The sequence below is a fragment of the Aptenodytes patagonicus genome, chromosome 23, assembly GCF_965638725.1.
Source record: "Aptenodytes patagonicus chromosome 23, bAptPat1.pri.cur, whole genome shotgun sequence".
NCBI lineage: Eukaryota > Metazoa > Chordata > Aves > Sphenisciformes > Spheniscidae > Aptenodytes > Aptenodytes patagonicus.
In genome coordinates this window covers 6,565,330-6,578,122 of record NC_134971.1, presented here as the reverse complement: position 1 = coordinate 6,578,122, position 12,793 = coordinate 6,565,330, and the positions used below count along the sequence as shown (strand labels likewise).

The 12,793-nt window shown below is 41.7% G+C and overlaps 1 protein-coding gene across 4 annotated transcripts in view; it reads right to left on the bottom strand.

The window, feature by feature from the left end:
* The window catches only part of APLP2 (amyloid beta precursor like protein 2), a 48,272-nt gene that overhangs the window by 34,530 nt on the left and 949 nt on the right, over positions 1-12,793 (bottom strand). The gene's annotated exons all lie outside the window — the stretch shown is intronic.

The window sequence follows — 12,793 nt, the reverse complement described above, 5'->3', positions numbered from 1 at the left end:
GAGAATGACGAGCACTTCTTACTTAAGTAGCAAAGAGGCTGAAGTGCAGGAAGATGGCTCGGAGCAACACTTCTTACTTCCCAGAGTCAGATGGCGAAAGCTTTACTTGTTCATTTTTAAGCTTGTCACCCAACAGCCAAACACCTCTGAGAAGGGTCCCGGTGCTATTAGCAGAATTTAGGCTCAAATCTCACAACTTGGTTCTTCGTCCAAAGGCGAGGATGCAAGGTGGACTTCTACCTATCCCCTAGAGCTCAAACACCTGGATTTCGCAGTCTGACACAAGAGAGAGGTCAAATGACAAAGAGCCTTTTCAAATACCCCTAAAGTTTTGTCAGCAGCGGGGTCATGGAAAGTGAAGGACCTCAGTTATGGCTTAATGGATTTCAACTTGCTTACTCTTTAAAAGCAATCCTGCCTAATTTAGTAGCATTTTATTTCTGAAGCATTAATTTATCAGCTGGGGTTTAACAGTCACAGCATCATCTCATAGCTAGGCTAGCATATTGAAACTCTAATGGATGTATTAAACAGTTCCTTTAAGGGAAGCAACAGATCTCTACTTAGAATAACTGCTTAATGCTATTAGAAAATTAAGTGGTAATTTATAGCACAGACTAAAGCTGGCCAGGTTGAGATCCCCTCTACTGATTTTGCTGCTCCAGAAAGTAAAACTAGTTCAACAGAAGCTAGCCTAGAACCTCAAATATTTCAGGGCTATCATTGCATAACATTTAACTGGCTTTGCATGTTGTACCAACACACGTGATTTTCACATGCCGAGTTTTATAGCTCTTCAGTCTATGGAGCTGTATCAGATTGTGTAGCATCGCATGGAATTAAAACAAAATGGGAGAACTGGTTTTTATCTTTGATAAAATGAGATTTCAACTTGTTAGCAATTTCTTCCAGGCTTCAGTGGGAAGAATGAACTCTGTGTACACTGATACCTATTTCCTTGAGGTTTCCTTAAGCATTTTCTGGAAATTTTCAAGGTAGGGGATAGAAAGCAGCGCTTTCTTCTTTTCCATCTACTTAGTTGAACTACAGTTGAACATTAGATTGGTGGAAGAAGTTATATACTGCAGCTGCATACACCTGATGGTCAGTTCTTTGATGAGTTTTAAGAAATGTGACACTTCAGTAAGGGCTTTGAAGCACAAAACCATCATGAGCCGAAAGCTTTATTACAAATGCGGAAGCAAGAACTGCCTGTTCTGCAACAGTGAGGGAAATTGCTCTTTGAAAAAGAGCAGGCAGAACAGTTTTAGACAATTAGTTATGCCTTAAAGAGGCAGTATACACCAAGAACTTCCATCACCTCAACAGAAATTCCTCTTCAAGGTCTCTGAAAGGTACTACATTTTATTATTTTTTTTCCCAAACCCTTTGTCCAGGCTGTCCATCTTAGCAGCAAAACTATTTTTTTTTTTTTTTTTTTTGGCCTAAAGACTTAGTGTTCTCCAGCTGGAGGAACACTAAAGAAAAACTTCAAGATGTGTTATTTTGAACACAAGAATTCCAAACAATTCTTTATTTTCCTGTTTGGAAAAGGCTATCAGACAGGAGAAGAGGGGGGACTATTTACTTTTTCTTGGAGAAGCTTTTTTGCCTGCTCAGATGCTCTTGTCCAACGTGATACACACTTGAGCGACCCTACAAGCAGATATGGACAGCAATGGAAACGCTGACTTAACACATAAATCCCATCACTAGGACAGTGATGGGAGGGTAGATTGATTGGGGTATTGATGCAATAGGCCACTCTCCATTTTCCTAGCCATAGGCTGAGTCTTTCAGTAGAGCTTTCCCAAAGTCAAAGGATGAAAGTGTTGCATAAAGTTCTAACCCCGGGGAGTGGTGGTTTTGTTTTTCACTAGTTGACTTCAGACATGGCCCACTAAGGTGTTTTTTTTAATTCAGAAACACGGCTGTGTATGCATCTCAGCTGCAAATATTAACCTCGCCAGAATCTGGCAAATCACTGCTGTGGATTAGCCCTGTGGAATACACGCAGATGTCTCACAGCGGATCAGCACCCAAGATAACCACGTTGAAATTATAGCTTGATAATGCAATAGCAAGAAACAGCTAGAAACGTATCTCATTCTCATATCCTTATTTTGGACATCTTAAAAAAAACCCAAAACCCACAAGAGCCCAAACGAGCTCTTGAACAGACTACGTCTTAATTATCTTTGAGGCTGCCTCTCCCTGCCCAATCCCCAGCTAGCCTAGACAGCAGTGATACCGGTACTAGATTAATTTGTGTTATGAGGCTAGGAACATTTAGAAGACTCCGAGAATACTGCACTGAGAATTTCTGTATCCGATTGTAATACCAGTTTGAGGAGGAAAACAGGTCAGGTAACCGGCACAAAATGAATTCATGTGTGTCAAGGCTGTGCGGCAATTCTAAAGCCTGGACAGCAAAGACAAATGGACTAACTATCCGGTCGCACAATTCCATTAGAGGTTGTCTATATTTTCATAGTTATACCCATCAATAAAAGAGATGTGAATATTAGCCCAGAGAGGCAGGAATAGTAAGAACAGCCCTCTGCTTTGGGGCCACTATTCGTTCCCAAAGTTAATTCTCACCGCTATAGGAAGTATCCTGACAAATCCTGCTAAGCACACGATTTTAAGTCTCACCCAGGAGCCAAGGTGTTGCAGAGGGGACCAACTATCCATTCACACACAGGACACAAAAGGAAAGCAAGAAAAGTGTGTCTGCAGACAACAACAGGCCGAGTGTTTCCATATTGAAACCCAGCCCCAGTTTCATCTTTCTGCAATATGAGCATTTGAAATTTGGCTCGAGTTAAAGATGTTCACGTCCTGATGCATTCCAACAGATTGTACCACTCCAGCATGTTCAGTCTGTCTGTATCTTTATTTTGTACTTTACATGACATGTGGTGTATTTTGCAGCTTAATGACTATTTTAATCCCCTTCATCACCGAAGAACGTCATCCTAGATATGATGTGGATACATATTGTTAGATGGATGCTGCTCAGAGATGTATTTGAAGAGATATTCCAAAGCACAGAAGTCATTCCAAGGCAAATATTACAAAACAAAAATCTCTGCGTTACTTGAGCTGGAGTATTTAAAGCTAGCTGTCATAAAGAATAAAAATCTACCAGTCCCCTGTTACGGCACGAGAAGCAGCTTACAGGCAGGTCAGTAAAAAATAATAGCTATGTAAGTGGCAATGCATCTCAAAGTCAACATCACGGGAAGAGGTGCTGAAAGTTTAGCTACAGACAGCTGTGCACATTAAGCCCATCTTAGACAGTTAACTTCGCTGCCAGCTGTGGCTAAATGTTTGTCGTGCCCTCAGTTATATGATCAAAATAAATTTAATAATCAGAGACTATTAAATAAAATAACAGAACAGTATGAGTAAAGCTATCAGCCACTTTCATAAGGGGGAATAACGGTTTAACTTTTTGCAAAAATCTTTCGAGAGAGTGACAGGAAACATGAAAAGCCAAATTGAAACCAAGGACAGCAAGGCAAATGAAGTCAAGTCATCTTTGCTTTTGCCTGAAGCAAAAGGCCATTTAGAGTCTCAGAAAGCGGTGCTCCTCACTTCCTCTCTTCTGCAGCATAGATGAAGCTTGCAGCCCAAAGTCTTGCGGGTATCTTCATAATATTCTTCTCTGGAGCAACCAGTTTAGCTGTTTGCGTACACAAGACTGAAGAGTATGACACTGGCCATTTCAGAACAGTAATGCTCTTGAAATACATCAGCATCTATTACAAAAGGACTACAATGATGCATTCTAGTCAGTGCCCTGCAATGAAAGAGGGAATTAACATGCTATAGATGCCCTGTGGAAAGCCTCCCATACGGCCATACTTTGAAAAGTGTTCTTCTCATCACGCTAATTCCCACGTGAAGCAAGTTGCAAAAGCTTGCTCAATATAATTGAGCGCAACGAATCCATCCAAACCCAGGAATTTCAGCCTCAACTTCAAAATGCCTTTTGTCTGTATTGCGGATTTTACATTTAAGCAAATTTGAAAGAAGATTTCCTGCCATCTTAACAGCCCTGCTACATTAGGAATCCAGCTCTTCTCGTTAGTCTTCCTCGGAGCCACGTTGCTGAGCGAAGGACTTGGTGGACAGGGAGAGAAGGCAAAAGGAGTTGGAGGTGATCAGCTGGTTGATGTTTATTTCTTTCTCTCTTAACCTGAGAAACGAGGACATTCTGAAGCAAGATGCAAGCATTTAAAGTGAAGGATTAATTTATCTAAACCACTATGCATAGAACACAGTACTACGGTAACAGATTCCAGCTCTTGTGATTAGTATTCTTATTCACAAACTCAAATCTATCTTGTACACGCATACAATGAAAAGATCAATAAAAACAAAAGCATAAGCACGTAACCAGAAGGTGAGGGACCCAAGCAAATCACAAGCTGTGATTCAGACCATAAAGCCAGCTGCGGACAGCGCAGGGATACAGCAGTGCAAAATACTACATTGCATCAAGCCTGCACTCTGGCAGGCCATTCATCTCCTGCCTTTGTTATTGGTAAATTGCTTCCGAGAAAGCGGCTGTTGCCCTAAACAGAATATCCACATACTGACTAGCTTTGTTGCAGAGCAAGTACTGATGCAATTTGAACAAGACAGCATTTATCAGGAGTGACGGGTGCAGGGACATTTTTTTTCCTTGCTTTGAAAACCTCCAGTGTCTCTCCTTTGCTGTGACATGATGCTCTGCCCCAGGCCCAAGCTTCACCAATCCACAAGAACACCCTAACTTCATTTCGTGACCCCCGTCGAGAATTCACTCGGCGTCTCCTGGGGTCTGGCTCTTGCCCAGGTAAGTCCACAGCACCGCGTACATTCGTGTCCGAAGGCTGAGCTCTAATACACCGATACGTTGCAAACACAAAATCCCAACTTTTTTAGCTGGCTAACAAGAAAAAAAATAAAACAAACCTTCTCTGCTGCTCGATGTTTCCAGCGCTGAGGCTACGAGGCTCTACTTAAAGACTCTGGAAACGAAGCAGTTATTTGAAACCCCACAAATCAAACTACTTAAAGGCACTTCATCTTATTCCAACAGTCCAAATGGGAGCTGCGAGCATCCTGCTCCATTTAAGAGTAATAACTGGTTTCCACGATAACGTGCACCCTCAACAATGTCTCAGTTTCCCATTTTCCTGACAAGCAGCACTGTTTGAGTACATGCATGAGCACTGCCATACCCTGCACTTGAGAATTCATCTTCGACCAAGACCGTTACACAGGCTAACGTGCTTAGCTTGGATCCTGACACTGTTTCATTCTTTAGGGTTTCTAAACGCATATGTGATCTTGCTGCGTAAAATGGAACAGACATCAAATTCAATTTCTTCAGCGAGAGCTTTGATAAATTATGCAGAGAAAGACTCACGTTCAAATGCCGACAGACTCACTGGGAACTCAAACCACAGGTTTGAATCAACATTTTGCATTTAATCTGTCGAGAGGAATACTTAGCAGATTAAAGCAAATCTGCCCCGCTCTATTTCAGGCCACAATTATTGTAAGACTACCAGCATAAGAAGTCAACCAGCGTTTGGTATTAGTGAATTATACTAATTCACGTAGATTCCTCTAGTACCACTTTTGGCAAGTTACTAGTCCCGATATGAATGGGAGGAGATTAAACACTGACAAAAAACCCAACTGCTTAAAACTTAGACCCAGCAACGTGTCACACCAAGTCCAAAACCATATAGAGAATTTGGCGATTAAAAGCTTTACGGTGGAGGTTACCACACATCTAAGCAGAGACCAGCTTCTGTGGTGAATATGCAATCCAAATCCACTTGAAATCTAACATGAGTGCATAATCTTTATTGTAACAGATGGTATCGGCGAGATTTTTCTTTTCGTTGCTGTCACTTCACACTACGCAATGACATCGTAACTAGTGGGATTCATCAACCCAAAATCCAAAAGAAAAGGGACAAAGCTGTCAGCAGGGAGCTGGCGCTAAAAATAACACAAGAGCCTTTAAAGAAAAGCCCGAAGATTAAAAATGCAAATGTTTGGCTTTTGACTTAAGCATCTCAGTACTGAAGTTAGCACAGGGCAACTCCTGGAAAATACCAAGTAGTTTACCAAACCGCTGTTTCATTTTTGCAACATCACCATCAGATGATGATTTCTGAGGTCTCCTCACCGACTATTTTAGTGCTTTGAGGTGGCAGATTAAAGAACCCAAGCACAGCAGCTGCGTGCGGAAATGCAAGCCCCTGTCATAGTAGAGAGTTAACAGAATAATAAAACTCTCTCTACTGCAAGAATTAGAAAAACCCAAAACACTGACCAACACCTCAGCACATATCAGACATTTGAAAATATAACCCAAGCAGCAAGTGTTTGTTGGAGGGAAAAAAAAGACCTAAACAAGTAAGGGAACTTTCAAGCACTACTTTTATTTAAACATGAAGTCGTCAGTATGGAGATTTCTTAAACATAAACCTCGCTAAGTATCAACCTACTGCTACAGCAAGGAGGAACCACGGCCCCAGCCGTCTCTGTGCACGCGTGTGTGTGTGTCTCTCTCTCCCTGTCCTTGACCCGAATCAAAATACACTTTTGACTGTTGTAATTTTGTTAGAGAGAAGCTTACTGTATGAAATTACTTAAATGCATCCCTGTCACCGAGCCAAAGCCTGAAATCCGAGTGCTGAAGCACAGTTACCATCCATGCTGCACCTTTGCATGATATCACGTATTAGTCACATCGCAAACACTCGAGGTGAACCGTCACACTACTGATGGCTCAGCGCCTTACCCCAGAGCTAAGACACAGGAAGCTTTACCAAGACAAGTGGGAAAGAAGAGTCAGCTCCCACCTTCTGTGGTTTTTGGTTGTTTGTTTTTTTTATTCAGGCTACGTCTAAATTATGCTGGCAATTTTTAAGCCCTTCATATTTGGTAACTTGAAAAACTTGAACTCAAAGTCATCATTTCATAATGATTTTCAGTTAGTCTCAAAACACAGAAAAGCCATCCGAGCCAAACAATTATTGATTTCGTCTCCTCGGTAAACTTCTTCGACGCTCACGCACTGCATGGAGTAACAACTTCAGTCCCCGCTTCATAAACCGAAGGGCTTGTCTAGCCACAGCAACCTGCCATGCTGCCCATCTGCACAGGAAATCCTAGTACTTGAAATAACCGATGACATTTTCAAAGGTTCAAAGAAGGAATCCCCCAGAAAGGCACCTGCAAAGAGTAATTTAAATTCTGTAGCCAGACATTGTTCAGGAGGCTTGAAAACTAAGATTTCCCCCCAAACCATTGCTAAAAGATGTTACTGCAAGGCCTAACATAGTCATCGTTAGACAAAATCTGCAGGGGAAAAAACCCCTCAGGTGAAGCCATTATCCTTGCAGTCAGCACACCAACATGGTGGTAGCCCAACAACAGCAGCCCTCACAGACTGTTGTGCCAGTTTGGCCAGGAGAAATCAAGTCTTGATCTCTACAACGGATGAAGAAATACATGCATACGCGTTCAGGAACCAGGTCTGCCTGTAACAGAAAACAAAAGACTTTCTGGACCATGCCTCGTCCATCAGTTCTCTTACGAAACACAGAGAACGAACACGTCATTTGACTTTCCACTGTCGCCAATGAAAAGGGAAAGGGAAATAAAACATCAAATGCCACGGAGAGCGGCAACATTTGACCCTGCACACTAGTTAAGAGTGACGAGCACGCTGCTGAAGATGTAAACCAAAACGAAGGCCTGCAGTGTATAAATTTAAACAAGAACATGATCATGGCTGACAGCATGAAATATGACAACAAAGCATTATAACTAAGTTTAATACATATATGGGTCGATCTCTCAAAAATAATGAACGCATTCTTTTCCCCACCAGCTATATATAAAACATCTACTGTAATACTTCAAAATGAAACGCTGGTAAGCAGCTTAGCCGCATGTGTTTCTGATCGGGTGGATACCTGATTACATAAAGCCAAGCGGGCTATGTTTTGCTGCTAGAAAGATTAGTTTAACACCATTTGCAGAACATTAGTATTTTGATCATTCAGCTCAGGTTGGAACTTAAACTGTTACAAATGCACAAACCCAGTCAGACTGTGGAGCAAGCTTTAGAACGTATCGACCATTTACAAGCCACGCTAGAAGGTGAATTTGACTTCTATCTTCTTCTGTATGTGGATTTTCCATGTTCTTGCATGAGGTAGTAGAGCTTAGAGAAGGCGCAGTCAGAAATATATATTTAACTCCAACTGAGAAGGCAGATGGGGGTGAAGGTAGTAAATCTAGTGCTGAACAAGTTAAAAAAAAAAAGTGTTATCTACATGTGGAGTATATCCCTGCTTACAGTTGCAGGGATTCATAAATTCAAAGAAGTGCAAATCTGACATTAAGAAATCAGTCTAAAAAAACCCCAGCCAAACTATTTCTCCCGAAATGCACATTTCCTTGTGCACTGCCTCTCAGGAGCAAAAGAAGGTTTGTTTCTTTCCCCTATAGCTCCCAGCCTGAAGTACAGCCTGCCCTATTCACATAACAGTAGTGACATGCTGAAGTTACCTTTTAGCCTACTGTATATCCAAGGAGGAGCCATCAGCTCTCCTGAACCAGAGGAAAGAAATAAGTATGCCATTTTGGTCAATCCACGATAAAGAGAAACCTGACAATTTACTCCGCTTGCATCTTCCTTCTTACTGCTTTATAATTCACACTAGTAAGCATACAATAAATATATATATATGGAAGAGTTACTTTGAGACTTTGCGCAATGTTGTCAATCCTTTTCCTCTCCCTCTCCCCACAAACCTGAGACTTACTGGCACCTACAGCAAAAAGCTGAAAATGAAAATACCGGCATGGAAGTTACAAAATTAATATAGCCAAAGTGCCCCGAGGACCCCGTTTAAGGTAAAGAGGAAGGTAAAACCCGGGATAGGATATGCCCTTTGCCTGTGACAAACTCGCTGCTAGTAGGGAGAGCAGAGCATGCCCATTATGGGTGTAGACAACACTTCTGGAGAAAAAAGGGGCAATCTTGCAAGGTCAAGTACAGTTCCGAATTAGAAGCCTTACCAGAACGGTTTCTAGGCCATTGCAAGTATTTGAAGCGTTTCAATTAAGAGCGAGTGTCACCTTAAATGAACAACGAGTTTCAGAGGTGCTGACTGCATGAACTAAAAATCAATGACGCTAAGTTTTACTGCATGTAAGTAGCAGGAGAGCAAGCATCTGAAGGATTACATCAATTTAGAAAACCTGAGTAGTTAACGAGAAGAGTATGAAATGCCAAAGTGTAGAAACAAAGGTAAAGCTTTTGTTTTTCTAACATGAGATTGTTGGGGATAGGGTATTTCTCTTGCGTTTTCAACTGAAGAACAGGGTTATGGTTTAAGTACGTTTGTAGAAGCAGATGCTGCAGTCAAAATAACTTACTTTGACTTTACCTTCTGGTAAGGCTTCTTCAATAACAAGATTGAGTCCATATGCCTCCAGAAGACACACACATCAGAAAAAAGCAAAGGCAGAACTTTTACAAGCAACATTTAGAGAGAAGCATAACTGGTAGATGGAACACAGACAGTGCATTAATCCTTCCTTGCACGACAAGGTGCTGAAGGAGGAGCAGTACGTACTAATAAAGCTCACATCCAGCTAAAGCCACCTACAGAATAGGTTTTGAATAACTCTCAGGCGATACAACAAGCATACTAACAAAAAAATCATTTAATCCCTGGTGGAGATATTATTGCCTAAATAACATTTAAGAAAGGTCATAAATATTTCACATGTGAAACAAGGAGAGCGGAAGGCCTCCTCCAAAGAGCAGAGCTTACCTTCGTGTGGCATTCTACAACACAGCAGAAATTCCAGAGCCTCTCTGCAATATCAGATGTCCATCTGATTTATTCCCTTATACGCATCTCTGCTTCAGAGAAGCTTTCGTTGAGGCTTAGAAGAGGCATTGCATATGATCATTTTCATATGAAAGTATATTTCCTAACACTTCCTGGGAAGTGAAGTTTTAGGAACTGAAAGCAAACTAAAGGCCACACGCTCAAGACTGGAATTTTACTGAGCTGTTTCGACTCAGGACTTCAACAGAGAAATGGAAATTTCCCCTAGGTGGAGTTCTTTGTTCAATGCAGCAGGCAATTAGAAGTCCCTAAGGTCTGCAGAAACGGCACAAGGCTGATATTTTTGTCAGCGAGAATTTAGGCATACAATACAAAAATAACAACACGAAATGCACAATTCTGCTGCAAAACAGACTGTTGTTTTTTCTCACCCCAAAATTCTGGTCATTTGAAACAGAGGGATAACAGACATAAGCATTCAAGACAGCTTTGGAAAAAGACCACTAAAACCATACGTGATTGAAAAAAGCAGTATCGAGTCTGCATAGCCTCAGATTTGATTATACAAAAAGGTCAAGTGATAAAAAAGAAACTTTGCATCTTTAAAGGCCTTGAGGGCACAGCAGAAGTAGTTTATCATTGGAACAGAGATCAAATTAGAATAGATTTATTTCCTTTTTCCAGTTGGCATCAGTGTCCTATTTGAAGTTCTCGGGGACTTCACAAGCAAAAAACAGCAGTCACCGAATTCAGACACAACCCCAGGACACATATTACTATGGAAAGAAAAACATTAATTGCTGGGTAGCAACGATTTCTCCAAGCTCTTCTATTCAAATTCATTTGAAAGAGAGATTGTCAAAGGTTATCTGCCATCAACACATGATGATCTGAAAGGGAGACTGACTGTCACCGACGACAAGCCCTTGGGAACGCCCTATTCAAAGGTTCGCATACCAATAATTTAAAAAAAAAAAAAAAAAAAAAAAAGAGTCTGCCACTCCCCTTCCTCTGTGCAGGAAAGAAAGAAAAACAAATTGTAGTCGCTAAGAAGATTACCGGGTGTTCTAGGGACAGGGACTGGTAGCTAAGATAATCAAGGAAAAGAAAATCCACCTAATGGGACCGTGCCAATCCAACTAAACTAGCAGACATCGCTACGCATTTTCCTTAACTCCAGTACACTTTCAGACATCATCTTTATTATTCCAAAAAAAAAAAAAAAAAAAAAAAATCAATCTCTTGCATATTTTTCATCACATTACCTGATATCACTCAGTAACAATCACAGTGTCAAAAACAAGTAACCATTTCACTTCCTAAGCTCTGCATCAAGATACTATTCTTGAGAAAATCTGGCAGCGATGAAGACCGGAGAGCTGCAGTCCCCCACAGACAAGACAGCGGGAGAGGATGCAGCAAAAAATCAGAATTAAAACGTCACAGTTGACATTTTGTGTCAGCAGATTAAGGTGGCTGTCGTGCCTTCAGAGGATGCAAATCCTGCTGCAGACATGGCTGAACAGATCGAAGAGGCACCGAGGACAGCCTGGTGCACTAACATAACCCCACGCCAGTACCGATTCGTGTCGGTGAAGACTAGACCGCTGCCGGTTAGGAGCGATCCCACAGCCTGTGAAACCAACCCGATCGTCATCCTCCGAGAAGGAACGAGGCAGAAATGGTTTCATTTTAATCCTTTTCAAAGAGGTCAACACCCCCATCCTCTGGAGCTGCCAGCCCCTCCTGGGGTGCCGAGGTGTGACACTGCTGCTCCCCCCTCTGCGCCAAGCCCTTTGCCAGTCCTGTGACCGGCGAATCCTGGGATCCGCTTCATGGGATGGACACAAGGCTTCGGAATAAAATTACAGCTAGATCCGTTTTCCAACTTGGCTTTTTGTAGCACGCGTCCATAAGCAGCAGCTTCCAGAAGGGATGTGCATAGCAGCAGAATTTGACTCGGATATAAGAGAGGAAGCGACCTACAGCTGGAGGAGTTTCCAAACAGGTGCAAGAGATCAGATTTAACACGGCCACCGCGCAGCAGCCAGGACAGTCCCCTGCCACCAAGGCAGTGCCGAGTAACCCGACCTTGGCACTAGCCAGACACCCGCAGAGCGGCCCTACCGAGTCTTAAGTTATCTTTCCTGCAAGACAACCTCCACCCAAGTTTTCCCAAAGACAATTATCGCCACGTTCCATCGATTTATAGAAATTTAACGGAAGGACTGGTACAAAGTAGGTGGAATACTAGTCCTCAATAGCAGCTGAACGAGCAAAAGTCATTGACTAGACTCATTTCACATGACACATATTGAAAATATTAAAGAACCATGCTTCTTGCCAGACAGCAATTACCACCAGCTTAGGGCTTCAGATTCTTGCATCGCACTGAGGTAGATGTTCTGCTTAACCAAGCCTGTTAAATTTTACTGTAAACTCTCAAATCAAGCCATTCGCAATTAGCCGCAAGCCTGTTCTTCATCCACCCCTAAATAACCCCAAATCTATACAAGACGGATGTAGCTTGTTTTGCATTTCCAACCAACATTCAGTTCAAAATAAAACTCTATTTATGTGCCACGTTTGAAGCTCAGCATGCACTCTGCTCTTCGTTTTGCTGTTTCACTCTAATAGATAGGTTATAGTGTGAAGTTTTTAAATCAAGGTATTTTTTTTTTTCCCTATCCATCTTGTCGCTTAGATAGCTAGATTACACAGAGTTTTTATTTTTAGGGATAAAGTTAGAATTTCCCCCCTCCAATTGCCTTCATATACAGAGATACGAATGTAATATCTATTCATATATGTACGCGTATGTGCATGTATATATATATGTGTGTGTATATATGTGAATTGCGGCATCTAAGCCCCTTCTGTATTAAATGCACACCCTTTACACTTGG